Source organism: Callospermophilus lateralis, chromosome 7 (assembly GCF_048772815.1).
Source record: "Callospermophilus lateralis isolate mCalLat2 chromosome 7, mCalLat2.hap1, whole genome shotgun sequence".
Lineage (NCBI taxonomy): Eukaryota > Metazoa > Chordata > Mammalia > Rodentia > Sciuridae > Callospermophilus > Callospermophilus lateralis.
Window position 1 is genome coordinate 42,291,388 of NC_135311.1, and position 23,377 is coordinate 42,314,764.

Genomic DNA, 23,377 nt, shown 5'->3' on the forward strand with positions numbered 1-23,377 from the left:
CAAAATAGGGCTGGGGAGGGGGTCGAGGGCTTCCGAGTTCAATCCCTGGCATACCCCACCCCAAACAAAGAGACAGGGACAAGAAACCAGAGGTGTTGAGGGCCACAGCAGAGTCAGGATGACTCATGGCATTCTGCCAGAAAGGAGTGGTTGAGAGGTGATGCCAGGGAGCCATTGAGATGATGATGGTTATGTTAAGCTGTGTATTCAGATGTATATGGACCCCTGCTGTTTGGCAATAGGGTGGCTGGGCTGGGGGGGGGTGGGAGAGGGTTCCTGCTGTCTCCAGCGCCAGCCTGCTACTTTGGACTTCTCCTGGAGTTCAGGGGTGTGAGGTCTGAGTGGGGTAGGCACGGAACCCGGGGGAGAGCAGAGAGAGTTCCTGGGGAGTGTGCATAGAGTGCTGGTGGAGTTCTGGCAATTATGTTAAAGTTTCCTGGGCCTGGGGATGTGGCTCAAGTGGTGGCACGCTCACCTGGCATGCGTGCGGCCCGAGTTCGATTCTCAGCACCACATACAAAGATGTTGTGTCTGCCGATAACTAAAAAATAAATATTGAAAAATTCTCTCTCTCTCTCTCTCTCTCTCTCTCTCCTCTCTCACTCTCTCTTTAAAAAAAAAAAGTTAAAGTTTCCTGTTTGAACATACAAGTGCTTTGTGGTGGCTTGGTGATTTGTGCCCAGCCAGGCTGCGGCACAGAGGCTTTTCTTTGGCCCTTTCTATTAATAAGTGGCTCTGAGGCCACAGTCACAAGCTCATATAAATTGCAGGTTTCTGTAGCTGCTCAGGCTCCAGAGAGACCATGGGCCATGACTCTAGGGTCCAGCAGCTTAAAGGCAGTGGAGTGCAAACCCCCAGCTTTCATTACTAAACTCGGTGGCCAATGGATGAGCCATTTTTTTCCTGCAAAATAATAATAATAAAATATACTGTAAGTGCTGGGACTTGGTACAGTTGCCAGTTAACAAAAGTAGACCTGACTGGTAAAAGGATGGCTGTCGGGGCGCGGTGGCACAGGCCTGTCATCCTGGGGAATCTGGAGGCTGAGGCAAGAGGACTGCAAGGTCGAGGCCAGCCTCAGCAGCTCAGCCAGACCCTGACTCAGAATAAACACAAAAAGGACCGCAGTGTGGCTCCACAGGTAGCACCCCCGGGTCAACTCTGGGCACCAAAGTTACACTGAGTTGGGGCGAATGTGCCGGGGATGGTCCCCACACCCGAACCGCCCTCCTCTACAGTGGGAGGAACCCTTGGCATAAGCCTGTAAGAGAGCAGCACCTTCCGCGAAAATCCTCTCCTTGCCGAGTTCCCTGGCAATCCTGCTGGCAGAAAGCAGTGGTGACAGAAGAGACGCAGGGCCTCTGGCACCACTGCAGTCGTTGGAGTGACACGTGGGCAGAGGCCGCTGGAGGAGCCTACAGGACGCTGGAGGAGTGGCGCCCAGACCATCTCAGAGGGCAGAAGACGCGGGGAGGGGGCGCTGATGCCTGTGAACATTTGGGTGACAAGGCCAGGTGTGCGAGGCTGGGTCGGGTCAGCAGGTGAAGCTCGGGGTTCAGCAGTCTGTTCTTTACAGGATGCCTGTGAGTAGAGCCCTGCCCAGCACCCCATGTGCCTGCCCACAGCTTCCAGGGCCTCCCCTGCTCCCCCCCTCTGAATTGCCTGCCCAAGCCTGTGCTCTCAGTGAGACTGCCTGGGTGAGCCCCCGTGGATTCCCAGTTGCAAGCGGGCACTCTTCTGCAGTAGGATAGGAGCACAGTTTCACGCTGCCCATGACAGCGCCTGTGGAGGGGAGAACCCAGAAGGGCTGAATAGCCCTATGGAGAAGTCTCAGTGATGCCTGGCCGGGCACTGGCCACGACCTTGGAGGCTCTCTAAGGAAGCAAGGTCCCAGTTGAAAGGGAAGTGACCATGCCAGGGACCAAAAGGGAGTTCTCCTTCAAAGAATAGCCTGACAGTGCCAGGGACCAAAAGGGAGTTCTCCTTCAAAGAATAGCCTGACAGTTACAAGAAGCAGACCCTGAGAGACATCTTGCCTGAGACACCCCTGCAGCCATCTATCTCCATGAGACATCCTATGGCCATTTGTCTTCCTGAAGCATCCTGCGTTATCTCACCCTATGAAGACTTCTAGCAAATGCCGATAAGACAGCTTCCCCATCCCCAGCCCATAAATACCCCTGTGTGAACAATAAAAGTTTGCAGCTTGATCAGAACTACTGTCTTGCTGTCATCTCTCTGTGTCTCTTGTCCCTTCATTCCTCCCCATCTAGGTTCACTGCCCACGTTGATGTGTCCTGCCGGACGGGACATGACCACAACACTCAGAGGGACCAAGAGAGCTTTATTGCAGCAGTGGAACAGAGGAGAAAAAGAAAAAGAGAAAGAGCATGCAAGAGAGAGAGAAAGAGAGAGAGGCCCATCAGGAGGGAGTTTTTAGTGCCCAAATCTAATGGGGTCTCTGGGTCTGCAAGCTGCCTTGTTAGCACAAGAGGGTTAAGTGTTTGGCCTTGAGTGTCAGGTTGAGTGTTCAGCCTTGAGCAGGGGGGCAAAGCACTCAGTTTTGAGCGGGGGTTTGGGCATTTGGGTTTGAAGCAAACAAGTGATAAAAAACCAGAAAGAGGGTTTGAATGGCCAGGTCATCCTCCAGCTAACTTTGTTTGGCAATCCCTGCAGGCCCTCCCTGAGTGGGGTCTCTGTGGCCAGCCCCCCACACCCTCACCAAGGAGGGCCTTTGTGGCCAGTTTCCTGCACCCTTCTGAGTCCCCTCCTGTGGTCCCAGATGCCCCACCTGGTCAGTAAATCCCTCCAGTTGTTGAGGCCACACTATGTGATCTCCTGTCTGGGCAGCAAGGGGCCATGCACCTCTGTCTTTCTTGCTGCAGGAAACCCATGGCTGATGTGCCAACTGGAGCCAGAGCAAGGCATGCCAGATGGGTTGTACGTGAACACCATGGGACACTCTGCATAGCCTGCATTGATGGAGGCAGGGTGATTCACATGGATCCCAAGACAGCTATGCGCACAGGGCAGTCAGTCAAGGAGGGGCCATGGGGTGCTATGTGGTACGGTCCAGGAGTGGGAGGGCAGCACCACATGCTTGTCCAGCTGCAGGGGGACCTGTGCAGATGGCGGGAGTGCCAGAATGGACCCTCAGCACTTTGCCAGTGCAGGAAACACTGGGGCTGATGTAGCAAATGACCAAAAACTAGCAGTTGAAAACTACAGGACCTTGTCCTCTCCCACCCTGGAAGGCGCAGGCTGGACCAGGTTCCCAGGCTGAGCTCCCTGCATTGGCTCCAAAGTGGCTCCACCTGCCTCTCCTAGCTCCTGGGCTCCAAGTGGCCCTGGGGTGGTGTCCCCTCACTCCAGTCTCTGTCTGTCTCTACAGGGCTCCTCCTCTATGTCTATGTCCCCTCCTCTGTCTCTTGGGAGGACACTGCCATTGCATGAGGACCCCCTGACCCAGGAGGAGCCCATCTCAGGACCCTTCACTAATGACCTCTGCAGAGACCCTGTTCCCACACCAGGTCCCACTCACCCACTCACAGGTTCTGGGGTGCAAATGTGGACAGGACCAACCTCTTACCATGGTGTCCAGCTGCCTCCACTAGCTCCAGGGAGACTCCTCCTGCCTCTCCAGCTCCTGGGCTCCAGGTGGCCCTGCTGACCCCTGAAGTGCATGAGGTAGGGCAGATTTGGGGATCAAGTGCTGCAGGTGCCAGGGAGAACCAGCAGGCCCAGGGCCCCCCTGGGGAGTGGGGACAGTCCGGCCACCTGGGATCTTGCAGCAGGCGAGTGGCTGGGCTTCAGGGACGCGCCTGTGCACCCTGGAGATGCCAGTGTCTAGGGTGACGTCCTGCTGCTTCGGGGGGGCGGGGCTGACTACTCCAACCTGTGCGTGACCTCTGCAGGCGACAGCCTGAGTTCAGAGCAGCTGCTGCTGGAGCCGCAGGCTGGACACATCTCCAAAGTCAGTGGGATCTCCCTGCCAGGGTCATCTTGGCTCCCGGCCATGTCTGCTGTGCCAGGTGTAACACATCTTGACCTCCGGGACTGGAGCGGGCTTGGCAGCATCCATGGGGACATCTGTCCACCTGGAAAACAGCCCTCCCGAGGCCCCACATGCCCTGCTGTGCACAGAGACGTTTACAGGAGGTTTAAGAAGCTGGCGTGGCTGGCACTGCTGTGGCTGGCGCTGCCGGGAGACTCAGCCACACCCAGGGACACACCTCTACCTTCTCCTCCCACAGGTCATGGGCCTTGGGGTGAGGGGCCTCCCGTCCCACCCCTTCGCTGGCTGGGGGACCCCACCATCCAGCGGAGCTAAAGCCAGGCCTCCGTCCCTGGGATCAAGCCAGGCTCGGCTCTGGCAGGGCGCTTTCTGCCTGATCGCTGTTCACAGCTGACAATAAATGTGGCCACCTCAAAGTCATCTCTGCAGCTGCGGCCCTGGGATGCGGTCCCAACCAGGGACCGCCCCACACTTTGTCCAGGGTCACTCAGCTTCAGCTTGTAATGCCCCCGTGTGTACTCCAAAGTCCCCACCGGTCACCTGAAGCCTCCAGAACATGTGGCCGACACTGGTGTCTCTGAGGTTGGCCTCTCTGCCTCCACTTGGTGCTGGGTCATTGAGAGCTGGAACCTGAGCATGGGCTGTAGCTGTGCTGGATGTGCTCAAATCCATCTGCTAAGGATCGATCAGGACATCAGGTGCCTTCACAGCACTGGGCGCCAAGCGCCTCTACTTCCAAACAGCCCATTTACCCATGAAAGGCACCTGCAGTCCAACAGTGACCCAGTTCCCTGCCCAGCCCCATCACCTGCCCACTGCCTGTATCTGGATGGCCTGCTATGGATAGGTCCTGCCCACGGAGTCCACACAATGTGACCCTCTGTATCAGCTTCTCTCACCGAGCACCATGTCTCAAGGTCCATCCCACTTGAAGCACATGTCAGAGCTGCAGTCCTTTTCAGGGCTGAGTAATATTCCATCATGTGGATGGACTCATCCTGTTCCCCATTCCTCCTCAGTGGACTACTGGGTCACTTCTCCCTTCTGACCCTTGTGCATAGTGGTGCTGTGAATGTGCACACACGTCTTCATTCAAGCATCTGTTTCTGGGTCTTCAGGGACATACCTAGGCTGGAGGTGCTGGTGGAATGGGAACTCCCTGCATAACCCCGTGAGGCTCCTGCACACTTTCCCTCTACAGGGGGTTCAACTGTGACCTCCCACAACACACATGCTAAGAGTGATGTAGAACTTTGAGTCCCCGACTCCAGAGGGCTCAGTATAGTGCTCGCTGAAGGTCCCCACACAGGTGGCCTGTAGGTGTAGATGGCTCTGCTTGCCAGCTGCCAGGAGTCTCTGTCCTGGGGTCCCTGTGGTCATGGTGGCTGAGTGCAGTTTGTGCTGTGGGCAAGAGGCAGGCAGTGCTATGACCAGGAAGGGCTGTCCCGCGCTGCCCCGAGTCACCTTCGGCTGGGATCTGGGGTTTTCCAAGAGAGAGGGCCTGACGCAGCCTCTGAGAATCCTTTCTTGTCTAAGGGCTGTCTGTTCTGTGGGTCAGTGGCAGAGGGCTGGCCTAGCACAGAGTTTGAGCCTTAGAGTGGCATACAAAAAGGAACAAATCGTTAGAATGTGTGCTGTCCACCGACAACTTACTATGAAACAGAAAAAAAAAAAAAAAAGAATACTAATCATAATAAAAAAAAGGATTCTTCCTTGTGGAATTCTATTTTGTCTGGCCATTTTATCTTTTTTTGTATTTTTATTTTTATTGATCTATCTATTTCCTTTTTTGGGTGGGAGGGGAGGGGGATGTTTTTGTTGCTGCTATTGTTGTTGTTATTCCTAAAATATGAACATTATCTTGAACCACAAGTCATTTTGCACTGGGTCAAACAGCCAAATTTTACATTTAGGCACTTGGTAATAAGAAGCTTTAACAGGACTCTAAGAGAGGCTTCCTTGGCTAAAAAGCATGGTCTGTTGCCCTAGACTTAAACACCACATGCTCTGGGATAAATAAAGGTGGAGAAAGCTTGCCATCTCTACCTTCATTTTTATCTGTGTGCACATATTACGCACTGGCACTGTTTTATCTAAGAAGCAGCAGCCCTAAGTGGACCCAATCCCTGCCCTCCCTAGTCACACAGGAGACCACAGTCTGAGCAAGGGCACTTCATGGTGTTGTCAGTCTGGTGTTGTGGCTCAGTGGTACAGCACTTACCAAGTACGCATGAGGCACAGGGTTCAATCCCAGCACCACATTAAAGTCATCATCATCATCATCATCACCTACATAAACAAAATAAAGATATTTATTTATTTATCTGTTTGTTTATTTATTGGAGGAGGCCTGTAACCAGGTATTGAACTCAGGGGCACTCACTGACTACTGAGGCACATCCCCTAGCCCTACCTATCTAGTATGTTACTTAGAGACAGGGTCTCACTTAGTTACTTAGTGTCTCACTTTGGTTGAGGGTGGCTTTAAACTCTCTATCCTCCTGCCTCAGGAGAGAGAGAGAGAGAGAGAAGAAGAAGAAGAAGAAGAAGAAGAAGAAGAAGAAGAAGAAGAAGAAGAAGAAGAAGCAGCAGCCTCTGGGATGACAGGCATAGGCCACTGAACCCAGTCACTTATTTATTTTCAGTATGACTTCAAGGTACACACAAGACAATCACTGCCAGGCGTAGGAGGAACATAGCACATTGATAAACAGTCAGATCTTTGAGGAAGCATTAAACAATCTTAAGGTAGTGTGCAAGTCATTCAATAACCTCAAAATACCTACATGAGTGTTGGGATTGTAGCTCAGTGGTAGAGTGCTTACCTTGTATTCGTGAGGCCCTGGGTTCAATCCTCAGCACCACATAAAAATAAATAAATAAAAATAAAGACATTGTGTCCATCTACAGCTAAAAAAATATAAAAGTTTAGAAAAAAATAAATAAATATCTACATGAAAACCAGAGAGAATTAAAAGAAAAGATGGATAAATCAATGATGGCAAAGAGACAAGAACACTCATTCCTTAGCAGCTGATGACATAGGCCATAAATAAATAATCAGTAACAAAGTACAGCAGAACTACATAACGAACAACCCACATCTAATGGGCATGTTCAGAACACTGCAAGGCCACCACTACACAGTAGACAATCTTTTTAAGTGAATACGGAATGTTTACCAAACTTGACCATAGAATGGAACATAAACCAAATCTCGACAAAGTCTAAAAGATGAAATCACACCACAACTCTTCTCTGAACACCACAAAAGTAAGCTGGTGGTTAGGCATGTTGGCCACTGCCTTTCTTGGGAGGTTGAGTGGAGCAGAAGCGTTCCAAGTTTTCGAAGCCCACTTCAGCAATTTAGTGAGATTCTTGGTAACTGATCAAGACATGGTGTAAAAATTAAGAGTATCAGTAGCCGTAAAGTATTAGGCAGAGTACTGGTAATAGTGTTGATAGAATGAAAATCAAATAAAAAGGGCTGGTTTCAATCCTCAGCACCCCCACCCCAACCCCCAACCCCCCCCAAAAAAAATAAAAAACAGAAAGAAAGAAAGCAAAAAAAAAAAAAAATGAATCACATAACAATCAATACCGTCAAATGTTAGAAGGCAAAGAAGCACATTTTAAAGGATCCTGTGAGCCGAGCAGAGTGGCATACACCTATAAACTGGACATTAGAGTATCTTCAGAATCTAAATTAAATGTGCAGGATCTCAAGTTCAAGGCAAGCCTGGGTAACTCAGCAAGAGACCCCTCTTCCAAAATAACAACAACAGTGGGGGTTAGGGGGGTGGGTAGGAGGGGGGACACCAACATTGCCTATGGATGTAGGTGGTTCATCCAGTTCCCTTATTCCCATGAGTTCCATCCACCCCTAGGACCATAAAAATAGATGAGTGTTTAAATGATAAAGGAAAATAAAAAGAACAGGAGGCAAAGCAACAAAAATCCCAATGAAAAGTAGATATTATTATTATTATTATTATTATTATTATTATTATGTGTGTGAGAGAGAGCATGTGGGGATTGAACCCAGGGCCTTGTGCATGGTAAGCAAGCACTCTACCAACTGAGCTATAATCCCCAGCCTATTGTTAGTATCATCATCATCATCATCATTATCATTTTAACGCAGTACTACATTTTGAAATGAATGATATTAAAGGGGAAAAAATTAAGGAAGTAAGTAAAACTCTGATAAGATAGAAATGTCAGGCACCCACAGCTAAAAAAAAAAAAAAAAAAAAGGCTAGGGAAATGAAGGAAGCCAGGATTCATTTCAAGAAGGGGATTAAACCCAAAGAAAGTAGAAACTTGTACATTCACAAATCTCAGGGAGAAATAGCAGCATCCATCTTTCACAAACTCTTGAGAGGGGCAGGTCAGGGGTCAAGGTGAGATTGAAAAACCCCCAACAAAGTATCAACTTTATCAAACCAGTAGCCTAGATAAAGCAGGTGCTTGTACTATCCCTTCTCTGAGCCATTTTGTATTTTTGGGGGGAAGGGGGAGGTGTGGTTCCAGCCACTTTGGGTTCCTACCACTTTGTCTGCAAGGGAAAATTTGTTTTCTGCCAGGCTGGGGTGCCAGTTTTTAGGGCCTGGAAGTAAGATTCTTACACTAAATCAGGCTTGCTTGGGGAGGTCTCAGTTCTAATTTACATAACAACAGGCAGTTCAAAGTCTCTCCCACTTCCCCTGAAGGAAGAAAAATGTGGCCTCTCCAGGCTGTTCACAATTCCCAACCTGTTTCAAATTCCAGTATGGTTTCATGTATCTGTTTTAAGGGTCAATTTGTCTCTCTAACTCTGCATTTATGCTGGGGATTTTCAGTGGTTTTTCAGGGGACCCGGGACACATTCAGGACCGTACCCCCAGAATATCCTGCATAGTTTATACATTTAGATCCTGTTATTCTTCTCCTATGTAGATTTTTTTTTTTTTTAATCTGGTGGCATCTTTGCAAGACTCTATTGTAATCGGCCTGTCAATCACCCACCAACAGGGAGGGTGAAGGATGGACCGCCTCCCCCTGATCCAGATGCACCTGTGCCATATCCACCCTGAACTACCCAGGCTGACCCCCCATGGGCTCCGGAGCCCTTTGGTCCCTGGAGTCCTTTGTCCCTGGTTTTATGGAATCTTTATTTTAATTGTCTGCAACGTTATGAGAAGTGTAGATTATGCCCTGTGCCACTCCTCGGCTGACTCTGCCCCTGCGAATGTCAATGGGAAGATTCATCCTCCCCACCATGTCCCTGGGCTGCTTGAATTCCCATGACTCAATGACTCGGTCCCAGCGGGTGGGCATTCTGCAGATCTCAGCAGCCTGTCCCTGCCTGCAGGCCACCGCGGGTCCCCTGGGGGTAAGCATCTCAGGACACATCTCTCTCTCTCTCTCTCTCTCTCTCTCTCTCTCTCTCTCTCTCTCCACCCCTCTACCTGCCATGAAGGCCAAGTTCCTCCCAAGTTTTTTTTTTTTTAATTTTCCCTCCAGAACCCAACACTTCTCCCCAAATGTCTGGTCAACTGAGAGGCATGGCCGGAATCAGGGGAGCCACCAAGTCCCCTTGTTCTCCTGTAACCTGTGCAACAGGACTGACCCAAACCACACCACTTGGGAGGTATTTGTGGAAATTCAATGGAGTGGGCTTTTCTTTGGAAGACTCTAAAGCAATTATCAACATCATCATCACCATCATCATCACCAAACTAGAATAAACCACCATCTTTGCCACAGATGGTCATGCAAATCTGTAGCTTCAAACTATCCACGTTTCACAACAAAGAATGGAACATCCATTCGTGACCCTTAGATTTGAACAATGGATTTGAGGAGCTTCTTCTTTGAAGATGACTGTGGATGGTGGACACTTGGTGTCCCTATTCTGTAGGGAAATGGGAATTCAACACGCCCACACACACACACACACACACACACACACACACACACATGGATGGCTAAAATGGAAACACACACAACACCGAGTGTGGACCAGGAAACAGACCAACTGGGATGATTCTGGGTGGAGATCCAACATGGCGCATGAAACTGGAGAACATGGGAAACTGGACATGAAGTTCAATATACACTTACTGCATGTGATGGCCGTCCGACTGCTGGGTATGTGCCCAAGAGGAAGGGAAGCTCGAGGTCACAGATGACCCGTCCAAACATATTTATAGTGATTTTTTTTTTTTTATGGTTAAAAATGGGCATGCAATTATGTGGATCATTCATTTGGGGACTGACCAAGGCCACAATACTGTCTCACACACACAAAGAAAGCATAGACTGGAACACCCAGGTTTGTACCACAAGAACACACAATGGTCAAAGTGGGCATCCATGAATAAATCTATTGTGGTCCATGCACACAGTGGAATATTATGCAGCTATGAAAAGGAATGGGTCTCTGCTGGTTGGTACAGGGTAGGAGATTCTTGGAAACCGGATGTTCCGCGGAGAAACAGACACCAAAGGACACCCAACTTCATTTTGGTCAAACTATCCAGATGGGGCAGATTCGGGTCGGAAAGCAGGTTTGAGGTGGCCAGGGACTGGGGGAAGGGAACGAGGAGTGATTTGGGGATGGAGTCTCCTTTTTGGGTTCTGAGAATGTTCTGGAACTAGAATGAGGTGGACTAAATGTTTAATGCCCCAGGTACCTCTGGCGAATTGGCTTTGAGACCTTCAACCCCATGATGCAAAATTCCCTCAGCTGCTGCCCAATGTGGGCGGCTTGGCCAAGCCTCAGATCCCCTCGTGACACGCCGGGTGCCTGATGCCTTCCAACGACAGGAGGTCCTGCTCTGCTGGATACAGACCGCAGCGGGGTCACCCCTGCCCTCCTGCAGGAGCTGAGCTGGATCCAGCTGGCCCCTCCCCATCCCTCTGGGAGGCTCAGGGAGGGACTGTTCCCTCTCTTTGATCCAGGACCCCAAGGACCACATCTGCTCCCAGCAAGTGCCAATCAGACCCAAGTGGTTCCTGCAGCCTAGAGTGCTCCTGTCCTGCAGCCCCTGTGAGCTCAGCACCCCCTTGGGCGGAGGCTCCCCTGCATCTGGGGCAGCGAGACTCCCTCTTGGGACTCAGTCTGTGAAAAAAAAAGAGAGGACAGAAAACAGAATCCCGTTTGCTTGTAAAGGCGGGTTTAATGGCGTTGTTATTGCCGAGGGAAAGTAAGTCCTTATGAATTGGGTCCCACAATCAGGGCCTTCGCTGAGCCGGGCATCTGCTGCACATTAGCACTTGGCCGGCTGCGCGTGGCGGCACGGGGCGCGAGGTACTGTTTCCATTCAGCGCCTCGAGGGGCCCCTTTGGATCTGAAAGGTAAATCCAGGACCCCGGAGCAGGAGCCCAGACGAGGCTGGCACCTTGCATGGCCTCGTCCCATGCGGTCACCCATCCATCTTAGCACGGTTGCTGTGGCTGGGGACTGAGCTAGGAGTTGACAGAGGAGGCAACACTTTGAAAAGTGCAGCCTGTTGGGTGTGACATTTATAGCACAGAAAAAATGTTCGCTTTTTTATTTTCATTTATTTATTTATTTTTTCACCCTGAGGGCTGAGGATTGAGCCCAGCAAGCTGGACATCCTAAGCAAAGACTTCGCAGATGAGATAAACTCCTAGCCCATTTTTAAATTTTATTTGGACACAGGGGACTCGCTAAGTTGCTTTGAAAAATTGCTGAGGCTGGCCTCCGACTTGCAGTCCTCCTGCATCAGCCTCCCGAGCCATGGGAATGACTGGCTAGCACTGCGCAGGGCAAGTGGCCTTTTGAAATGCTGTTTTATTCAGACAAAAGTCAGGGGTCAGTCAGCATGGTGGCACACACCAGTTATCTTAGTGGCCTGGGAGACTGAGGCAGGAGGATCCAGAGTTCAAAGCCAGCCTCAGCAAGAGCGAGGCCCTAAGCAACTCAGGGAGACCCTGTCTCTAAATAAAATGCCAAATAGGGCTAGGGGTGGGGCTCAGGGTTCCAGGGGCCCTGGATTTCTATCCCTGGTACAAAAAATTGTCAGGGAGGAGGATTGGACAAGGGAGCTGCCTTTGGTTTGCTCTCCGTCACTGTGACAAACACTTGAGACCATCGCATTATGAAGAAAAAAGGTTCACCTTGATTGACAGTTCTGGAGAGTTCAGCCATGGTTATACGCCCCAGATGCAGGGACAAGAGGGCCCCTCACCGCAAGCCCAGGCCAGGAGGACATTTATGTGCATGGGGGAGGGGTCCCCATAATCTAGGCCACGCCCCCAGTGACCTATTTCCGCTCAGGCTCCACCTCTTAAAGGCTTTGCAACCTCTCAATAGGGGCCACTCCAATGCATGCGCCCTTTGGGCTGGAAGGGGATGCTCCAGGTCCAAAGTACAACCAGGAAGAGGGACAGTTGCTCCTCCCAGCTCCTGGGGCTCCAGTTGGCCCTGGGCTGGCGGCCCCAACATTCCGGTCTCTGCCTCCCTCTCCACGTGGAGCAAATCTGATGCAGCCAGGGACTGACTCCGGGTGCACTGAGCCACAGCCCAGCCCTGATTCTTCTTTCCTGAGAGACAGGGAATCGCTGAGTTGCTTAGAGCCTTATCAAGGGCTGAGGCTGGCCTCCCACTTGCCCTCCTTTGGCCCATCTGGATCGGAGGCCCACGGAGACTGCTGCGTGGAGATGGTTCCGGCACCTGGAGCCTGCACCCCTGAGCCAGTCCCTGCTGCCGGCAGCTGGGGCTCCATCCTGTGGGATGGCCATCCAGGAGGCCAGGCCCCTACCCACGCCTACAATCTCCCCTTCATGGGGCCTTGTAGCAACTCCCGCCTGGGGCCCCAGGATCCAGAGCCAGCCTTGCAGCCCCCCAAGAGAAGAAAGAAGAAATACCTGCGGCATGACAAGCCCCCCTACACCTATTTGGCGATGATCGCCTTAGTAATCCAGGCTGCACCCTCCCGCAGGCTAAAGCTGGCCCAGGTGAGAGGCTCCCCCGCCTTCCTCATGCCCCGCAGTGGGCCTTTTCCCAGACTGGCTCCCCAACTCTCTCACTCTCAGATGTGGCTTCCACCCCAACCTGGCCCACCCAGCTCTGCCAGTGGGACCAGTCATGGAAGCCCAGGAACTCAAAGCGACCTTTCTTTCGGACCCTCCACACCGCATCTCCCTTGGCGCATAAGTTTCCTCTGAGGGGGGTGCCCCTGAGCAGGGCTCTGAGGGAGGGGTGGGGTGCTGCCCCTGCCTCGGCTCACTGCGCCGGTCAACCCCCGGTTTCAGATCATCTGTCAGGTCCAGGCCATGTTCCCTTTCTTCAGGGATGACTACAAGGGCTGGAAGGACTCCATCCGTCGCAACCTTTCCTCCAATCCGTGCTTCCAAAAGGTGGGACCCTGAAGGTCTGAGCCCGGGGGCGGGGCGGGGCGGGCGAGTAAGCCCCAAGCATCCTGAATTGGGCGGCCCCACCCAAACCTACCACCCCCCAGGTGCCCAAGGACCCTGCGAAACCTCAGGCCAAGGGCAACTTCTGGGCGGTGGATGTGAGCCTCATCCCAGCAGACGCGTTACGCCTGCGGAACACAGCCATGTGGTACCGCTTGCAGAACCCAGAGGCCCGCAGAGCATACCCCAAAGACCTGAGCCCTTACGTGATGCATGGCCAGACGTACCAGCCGCCCACACTCCATACACCACCCAGCGAAGGCTTCAAGTCCCTGTTAGGGGACCCCGGGGAGAGAGCACCCTGGCCCCAACAGTCCAGCCAGGCTGGACAGAGCAACCCAACTCAGGCAGTCAGAAGCTGCAGTGGGGAGGAGGTGGTGCCTACTCCACACTTACCCTCCTCTGAGAGGCTTCTATGGCCCCTCTGCCATCTCCCAGTGCCCACAGGAATGGAGAGGGAGACATCCCAGGGGACAATCATTGGGCCCTCAGGCTTATCCCCAGAGCCCAGCACCTGGCCCTTGCACTCCCTGCAAAGTACCTCCAACGCCTCCAACTGTCCAGTGGGGGATGCAGGGCCTCCCTGTGGGGACAGTTGCCCACCTCCTACTTGCCCATCTACACACCCAATGTGGTAATGCCTTTAGCCCCACTACCATCCACTTCCTGTCCCCGGTGTCCACCTTCAACCAGCCCAGCATACTGGGGGTGGGGGTGGCTTCTGAATCCCAAGGGTCCCCAAGGCTGCTCTGGGATCTAGACACTCTCTTCCAGGGAGTGTCACTCAACAAGAGCATCTATGATGTGTGGGTCAGCCACCCTCGTGACATGGTTGCCCCTGCTCCAGGCTGGCTGCTCTCCTGGTACAGCCTCTGAAGCTTTCTAGAGCAGAGGTTGCTTCTCTCCTCACCTCCTTGATGGGGAACCAAAGTAGGAAGATGTCTGTAGCCCCAATAGTCTTAACACCAGGCTCCAGCCTTGCTTAATGAGAGTCCACAATGTTTATTGGGCTGCTCCAGAAAAAGCTGCCACTCAGCTGGGCGCCAACCTGGGCATGGTCAGTCTTGCCTCTCTGTCTCCCCCTACACCCAGGGGCAATGCTAAAGGAGCAGGACTCAACCTGGAGTAGCAAATCATGATTCTATCTTCAGGCCTAGCCCATCTATCTATTCATCCATCACCATCTGTCACCTCCCTCCTGGCTCCAGGCTAGGGGAGGGAGCACCTAATGGTTGGTCCAGCCTGAAGTCCTGCCATCCCTCAACTGTCTGAGGAGGTAGCACCTTTTGGATAAAGGGTTAGGGAATAAAGACTGGACCCTACATAGACTTGAAGTGGTGGTAGTGGTGTAACATTAAAAGAATTTACAGCATTTTAATGCCTAGTCTTATTTTTGGAGCAGAGGTGGTGACTTGGGAAACTTCTTGGCCAGAGTCATGTCTGGTTACTGTGGCTCTGGGATCCCCTGCTGTGTGTTGTGATAATGGCAAATGGTGATAAGGAGGGAGTTGAGGGCCTCTGACCCAGTGGGGTGAGGCAAAATCAATTCTCCAGGATCTTCTCTGGCTGGGGTTTTGGGAAACAACTCTGGAAGTTTGGAGAGAAGTAGGCCCCCAGAAGTCCAGAAGATTGTCTTGGGAGACCCGATGTAGGAACTGTACTGCTGCCTCTGCCAGCAGAGTTATATCCCCAGGTCTCTTGTGCAGGGCCTCCACCCAAGACTAGAGGGGAAGGTCCCCTGAGGGCCCTAGGGCAGAGCATGAGCCGCTGTCAGGGATGGGGCTTGGAGCCCTGACAGGAGACCTTGTAGGAGTGCAGGGGGTCCAAGTAACTGGGGTGTAGGTACTGAGCGAGGAGCGGTACTGAGGGAGGAGCGTGGTGCCTTGCGGCGCCAGGCTGGTCCCAGCTCCACATGACCTACTCGCTCCGCAAACTTGAGAGAGCAGATGGTCTCCCAGAGATCCTCAGGCCGCGTAGAGATCTGAGGACGAAAAGTGCTTGTGGGGCAGCCGGCAGTGCTTCACACACAAATGACCCTCCTGCACCCCACCCGCTGCTGCCATGGCGCACACCTGTAGAAGCAGCACAACAGTGATACCCCGACCAAGCGCAGGCTGCAACAGATGGGTGAGCTGCAAATCGCGGAAGGGCATGTGGGACCGGCGGGCACGCAATGCAGACATCACGCCTCCCAGCGCCAGCAGCCAGCGGTTGATAGTCTGGGCACTGTTGGGATCTCCTTGCTGCGTGCCAGTAGCCCTCGCCTTCCAAGCACGCTCAGATCCCACCAGGTCCACCAGGTGCAGCGTGCCTGCAAAAGTGAGCGAGCCCGACATGAAGGGAGGCCAGACTTCAGGCACACTGGAAACCCTGCAAAAGCTCAGGCATTGCAGTGTTTGCTATCTGCAGTGCCTGGGGCGCTCGGTGGAGAAGCTGCACACAGCGGTGGAGAAGCTGCACACAGCGTCAGTGTAATGAGAGCATGAGATCCAGAGCTGCGTGGGTTCATGGAAGTGGCGGCAGTGGCCCGGTTACTTCTTCCCAGGCTCAACATCTGTTAGGAGGGATGAGGCGCGGCTGGTACACAGTCCCCAATCCCAGATGGGAGCAAGAGGAGGGGCCTTAGAGGGCATCTTTACCTGATGCAAAGTCTCTAGGTTGGGGCCCGTCCCAGTTAATGAGGCCAGCTACTTGGATTCCCCCCTGTCCTGCTGGGCCCTGCCTCACAGCTAGGTGCTCTGGAGGTCCTGGGGCCAGAAGGTCCCTGGGGAGACCAGAAGAGTTTGGTTCCAGGATTCTAGGGTAGCAGGAGTCTTGGGCCAGGGTAAATAGTAGATCTCAGCAAGGGAGTCGGGGAGTGCTGGGGCTGGACACTGGCCTGCTCACCCATGGCCCCCCACCTGCATTAGGGCCACAAAGCAAGGAGGGCTAATGCAATCCCAGCTGGAAAGAGCCTGGACCCCAGGGAGGAGCAGTGATCTCTCATGGAAGCCTTAGAGGAGGCATCACTTGTGGGTCATGGCACTGTTCCTAACACTGTGGCACCCAGCTGTACTCTGTGGCCAGTTCTACATGAGCAGTAACTGTAAACCTCAGATAGGTTCATTTTTCTTAGTATCCAGATGGGCTGCCACTCCCCAACCCTCCAGCTGCTCCCTTCCCTTTTAGGCTAAAACTGATTCACCCTCCCTTCTATAGGTGGACAGACTAGAAGGGGAAATGAGCTTTTTCTGGACTCTAGGAGACTCTGAGAAAGGGTCAGAATACCTGCAAGGGTGGCTGTCACCTCCTCCTGCCTGGCATCTGGAGGGAAGACCCAGTCCAGGTGGAAATGATGCTGGCGCCCTCAATAGCAGGTGGTGACTGTACCCCCTGGTACAGCCTCCACACTCACCCGGCTGCAGGGTGTACCTGGTCTCAGCTGACATAGCACCCAAATATTCCCTGCAGTGGAGATCAGGTCAGCAGATTGACTTTTCACCACTGAGGCATAAAAAGCTTCCACTCTCTCCAGCCGGCCTCCCTGCCGCTCTGCTCCCCAAGTATGCCATACACTTAAACTCCAGCAGCCACCCTCAGCATCCAGTTGGGGGCCCTCTGTTGCCCCTTAGGGAGCTGAGTCCCAGCCCCTCCAGCTGACAATGCCTCCAAGGCCCAGGATAACTGAGGGAACATGGATTTGAGGATGACAAAGACAGGTGTCCCAGAGTCTCCAAGCTGGGTGAAATGCTGGGAGCAATAAAGAGCCCTTGTAGCCCCCAGCTGTAGTGATTTACAACTTTCAGTGGCTCTGGTTCCCTAGGGACATCCTTTGGTTGGCCTGACAAGGAAATCATATCTATCCTTCCAGGCTTCTCAGCAGCTATCAGTTTGCACAGGATAGACATGAGATCATAAGTCATAAATGAGTTCTTCTAGTCTAAGAGCCTACAACTGACCCTCAAGTATGAGCATTCCTTAGAGCCAGGAAGCTCTAGAAATACTAGGAACTCCACTGGAAGAACAGTGAACAGGCTACCCAGAAAGACAGATGATGTGAAGAGAAGAGGGTTCCTGTCCTGGCCCTGGGCCTCACACAACAAACCCTGACAGCTCTGGGTAAAGGTGCTGACCAGTCCTCTGAGGTCATCACAGCCCTGGTGCAGGCTGGCCATCTGGGTCTGAAGTCCTGACGCGGGAAAACAGTTGAGAGGGAAAGCTCAGAACCCAGGGTCTTCCATGAGCCACATGCTCCCAAACCTTACCTGCCCATGCATCTTTTGTAGTTCCCATCTGCAGTTCTGCTCCGTATCCTGCTGAAGCTGCTTAAGGGCCCCTTGAAGGCCCTGCAGCTGCACCTCCTGCACCCCCAGCTGCCCTACCGAACCCCCCCCCATCACTAAGGAAACAGGCACTTACCAGGCCCTGTCCCAGATGCCCCCTTCCCAGTGTCCCAGCCCTCCTTGTCCCTGGGCCCCGAGCCCACCTGGACTCGTAAGGGTTCTTTGGTGTCCTGAGCCTCCTAAAGCTGGCCCTGGAGCTCCAACAGTGCCTCTGCCTCCTCCTGCAGAAATTGGGAGCCAGGTAGGCCATTAAGTCAGGTGTGAACTCAGGGAGGGGTATTCCATGATCCATTTCACAGATGGAAAAACAAGTCAAGAGTGGCAAGCACAGACAAACTCATGCCTCCCAACTCCAGGCAGAACTCCTTTCCCTAGTCCTTCTACTTCCCTAGAATTGGTCACTCAGAGAATTATGAAGTGGGGGTTCTCCCAGATGCATCAGCCTCTCTAAAGGACTTGCTCTGCATAGACCACCCCAGGACCTGCCTGTTAGAGATGACTCCCTGATAAAGCCCACTGCTTCAGCAAACTCAAAGACCTAAGGGGGCTTGGGCACTGTTGCTGATGCCAGGTGTATACAAAGAGGAGCAACAAAGAAGCAGGATACCTGTGGGGCTCTGGTGGGAAGGCCTGGGCCCCAATGCAGCAGGAGGTACCGAGTGAGGCTCAAGCTCTGTTTCAGGGCCCCATTCTCCAATATGAGATGCTGAACCCTTTTCTCTGAGTCTGTTGCCCCCTGAGATAGCTGTACTTAGAAACCATATGAAAGTCCTGCAACCTCTTGCCCTCTCCCAGCCCCTGCTCCAACAGCCTCATCACTCCCAGGCGCAGTGTGCCCAGCTCCTCCTCCTGTTGCTCCAGCTGATGCCTCAGTTCTTCCAGCTGCAGAAGAGTGGGATGAAACTCCTTTTCTGTGTCTCACCCCCTCCAGTCCCTTATGCTTCTGGGCCCCTCACCTGTCCAAGGATGAGCTGTTCCAGCCCCTACCAAGCTCTCCGCTCCTCCTCCAATTGAGGCAACTGTTGCCCCTGGACCTCACCACTTGGCATCTCCCCTTGGATGGTGTCTGTCCTGGTAAGGGCTGTCTTTTTGAGAAAGGGCTCCTGGAGAGGGGCAAGCTCAGTTAGTACTGAGGTGGCCTGAATTCTGGGAAGCAAAGCTGGGCTAGGAATCCCAGATTGCACGCCACCATTCTAATGGGATTCCCTTCCTCTAAAGAAGATACCCTTTACAAACCATCTGGAGTTGGGGGCTGCACGTTGGAGGCTGGATGAGTCCCCTGGGGCAGGACCTGCCTCCCCCTGGGGCTCAGAATCCATGCCAGAAGAGCCAAGAGCTGACTGGTCACTGTCAACAGTGGAGGGAACTCCCCAGGCTGTGAGGAGATAAGAATCAGGGCAAGAAAATTGGAATGGTGTCCCACATCTGTAATCCAATATACTGGGTAGGCTGAGGCAGAATGGCAAGTTTGAAACTCACCTCAGAAGTTTAGTAAGACCCTGTCTTAAAACAAACAAACAAACAAACAAACAAACAAAAAGCAGGGATGCAGCTAATCCGTGGAGAGTCCTAGGTTCAGTCCCCTGGACCAAGAAAAGCAGATTAAGAGCAGAAATGGAATGGGGCAGGACTGTGGGAGTCACAGGGCTAAAGAAAGAGAAGTGATTGCTGGAGAGCTCCTCTGCCCTGCTCACCTTGCCCAACTCAGAAGGATTCCTGCAGCTCTCTTCTGCCCCCAACTGGACTGAGAGGAACTCAGCAAGGCGCATAAGTGCCCCTTCCAGGGACACCTGGGCTGGGCGGTCCTCTGCTCCCCCTTCAGGTCCATTCTCAGACTTGGAGCTGCCCCCTAGGCCAGGTAGTAGAAGGAGGAGGCATTTCAAGTCATCGTTGGAGACTGGGCCTCTTTTCCCTCCCAATGGGGTCACGGCATCCCTCCCTCTCTCAGACAGCGAGGATCCCTCCAGGACCCAGAGACACTCCGGCCTGCACTTACCGGCCAGGCCTGTCAGCTCGGTCCACAGTTCTGGCGTAAGCTGGTCAGGGCGACGACGACCCCTGGTCTTGCAGTGGACTCTCTAGGAAGGGAGCAGGGGGCGTCCCTGAGAAGGAGGCAGACACCCTGTGGGGCTCCTTTTCTCCCCAAACTGGGCCAGAATGGTTGGTGCCAAGATCTAAGCTCCCAATGCCCGGACTCAGAGAAGGGTCCTCTGCACCGCCGAGTCCCTCAGGGTCAGCGTCCTGAGGATGTAAGGTGGGCAGGCCTGCCACCATCCCATGTCCTGGTGGGAGGCGACCGGTGCTGCAGGCCCACACTGATCACCTGGGCGGGGTCCCCAGGGTCTGCGGTCGCCTTAGCACCTCCATCCCTGCGGAAAAGGCTGTAGATAATGTAGATGAGACGCAAGTAGAAGGTGTATTTGGGCGCGCGGCAGAGGACCCTGCTACCCGCCGCCCTTTGTCAGGTGTCCCCGCGCCCGGACTCCGTACTCGCCCGCCGCAATGCCCATGCGCATGCTCGCAGCGGCCGCACCCAAGATCCAGATCCCGCGCGCGCGGAAGGCCGGCTGAGGGGCAGGCGTGTGGTCCGGGCTTCACTCAAACAGGCGTTCCCGCTACCGCACCTCGCAAGGTCCGCCCCCCTGGCCAGTCAGACCTCGCACTCGGCAGCGACCCCAGTTCACACCTCAGTTTCCCAGGGTGGACGGGTTGTGCTGCTGGCCATGGCAGCTCCACTTTGCTGTGTGAAAGGCAATTAACTTGTGCGTTTCCATGCTCTGACTGCTCAGAGAGGTGCAGAGCCCTGCCCAAAGTCACACTGCTGGGATAGGCTTCCAACACCTATGCAGGCCTGCGCCCCTTCCTTTCCTCCAGTCCTTCTCCCCGCAGTGCCCGCAGCCTGTACCCTTGGGTCCTGGTGTGGCTGCCCAGGGTGTGTCTGGGACCAACTGTGAAATTGGATGCAGCATGGTATGTGAGTTCATTGGGACAGGTTTTTTCCCATGCCTTTTGTCTGATTCCCAAAAGGTCTTCCACCCCTAAATTATCTATTGGCCCTGTAGGAGAGGGCATTGGTGGGCTTAGAGTGACCCTTGTACATCAAGTGTGGGGACACTAGCCCAACAATATTGGAATACTGGAGCCAAACCGCAGCCTTGCCTCAGGCAAAGGAAAGTTTGATTCCCCTTGAAGCATGAGATTCTAGTCTGGAAGAGTTGGTTGTTAACCCCAGAACCAAGGCTCCTCCTTGGTGTTGAATGTTTATCAAGCCCACTTCGCTACTGAGCAGTGAGGTTCCTGAACAACAGAACCTGCCTACACACATAAGTGAAAGTGTGTGTGATACTTTCACTAACATGTAGAAGAGAAATAAAGGGAGACAATATATGACATGCATTGCTGTCCCACTTAAGAGAGCATGTGTTCAAGTGCTTGCACCTGCTGCTAATGAAGAAGTTTGAGTTGGTTAAAAAAAAAAAGTATTAGGATCTAGTTCAAATAAGAAAAACAAACAGTGAGATGAAGATGGAAACTAGGGAGAAAACACTTAGTATTGGGACAATCTTATTTATGCTAATAAAAAGGAGAGGCTAGATTAAACTAGGGATAACATGCCAAGGTCAATTACAGGCTGCCTCAGTCTACCAAGGTCATACTATGACCCTTGCATGGATCCCTTTTTTTCCCCACCATGTTGGAGCACATTCTTTGTGTCTTGTGCTTCGAGGTACTGCTACTTGAAAGAACAGTAATGGATTCCTTCAGTTGATAGTAATAACAAGTAAAAATTAACAAGATTAAAATTTTTGGATTATTGGGGTAAGATTTATGTGCAATTTCATACTCTTAGCATATATATTAGTCTATGTATATTCACTATAATTTTAAATTTATGTTGAGTTAAAATGTGTAGTGTGAAGAAATGAGCACTAATTTTCAGACAATTTACTTATTCTCCTGAAGCATCCCTTATTACTTTGTCTTACATAATTAGAGGCAAGGAGTTTTCCTATAAAAACTTTTAAATATTGTGTCTTAAAGTAATGCTCATTTAAAGTGGGCTTGATTAAACCATTTTAAGATCAAAATTCTTGTGACCAGGGTAAATCTTGATGAAACAGAACAATCCCACCCAAACATTGTGTGAAGCCTAGATCCTGGCCCTCAAATACTAAATGCCCCCAAACACTAAATTGGTGTCCCTCAATCTCTTTGGTAACTAAAAATTTTCCTTAAGGACTGTTCTACCTCTTTGAGAATACTATTAAGGACTTATCCATTATCTACTTAATTTTAACAAGAAAGGGGTGCCAAACAACTTTATTTTTGGGAAAATTATTTTTTTCTGAAGTGTCTGATATATAAGAAAGGACATGATCTTGGTTAGTGACACTTTTGTCAATTATTGTAGAATCTTGGGAGGCAAGGTTGATTTCTGTCAGAAAATTTGGTCTGTGTTTAATGGGAGTTCAAATTAAAAATGTTGACAACTAAATACTAGAATCATTATAGCTGTTTGATGTGAGAACAGACTTGTGAAGTAACAGCAGTGTGTACGATACCAGGTCTGAGTTGAGTAGAATATACCTTCGTGTCATCACATTGAGGGGTGGGTTACTAGGGATTGAACCCAGAGGCACTCTACCATTGAGTTCCAACCCTTTCTCCCATTCTTGAAATAGGATCTTATGAAGCTGGTGAAGTAGTCTCAAACTTGGGATCCTCTTGCTTCAGCCTCCCAAATTGTTGGGATTACAAGGAAGCAGCACCATACCCAGTTGCAATCAGTTTTAAAATAACCCTTTATACTTGTGTTCATATTAGCAAATTTGGAAAATGTAGATAGATGTACATATACCAGTCCTCATGGTATGGAACATTACAAATTATCTTTTCATGTGAAAAACTGCTAGTTATGATAGAGAAGAATTAAAATAAAGTTTAGCTCAAGCTAGCTACAATGTAATAAAAATTTCTTCAACTTCTTTAAAAAGAATGCTTAATTTGATTTTTTAAAAAATAAGGTGTGTGTTGCTTATTACTATTGAAAGGTGCTGTGGAAACAAACATGTAAGGAAAGACTTCTCGGAAGAGAATAAATTTTCAGTTGTCTAGAGATATATTGAATCTCTTTGACCTGAGAAGTCAGACAAGTTGAAGATAATTATTTTTTTTATTTTGAGCAAGTAAAATATTCCAGAGTAAAAGAGGTCAGTACTGTTAAAAATACTATTAAAAATCTTTATTTTTTAATATTCAAATTTTCCCAAGTAAACTAAATAAATAATGAATTACAAAGATATTGAAAATGTTCCAGTTTCTAAGCATGGAGGATATGTTTTCAAATGGACAAAACATGCATGCCTTTATGGAATTTTACATTTGAGAGACATAAGAGTTAACTAGAAGGGAAACAAATAATTTACCATACAATTCTGTGGTTTATAATTAAGGCATTTCATTGATTTTTAAGATGCACATCTCAGATGAATGGAATCTTAAAATTGACATGTTGTAACCACATAGCAATTTTTATTCTGAGTGCTACATAGAATAAGAATGTTCTAAGGTGATGGCATGAATGTTAAAGGTGATGGCATCTCATAGGCAATAA

The 23,377-nt window shown here is 51.3% G+C and overlaps 2 pseudogenes; one reads left to right on the top strand and one right to left on the bottom strand.

Moving 5' to 3' along the window:
* Positions 1–12,808: 12,808 nt before the first annotated feature.
* Positions 12,809–14,317, top strand: LOC143642009 (forkhead box protein H1-like; annotated as a pseudogene).
* Positions 14,318–15,162: 845 nt separating this feature from the next.
* On the bottom strand, positions 15,163–20,158 carry LOC143404226 (kinesin-like protein KIFC2; annotated as a pseudogene).
* Between the last annotated feature and the right edge of the window lie 3,219 nt (positions 20,159–23,377).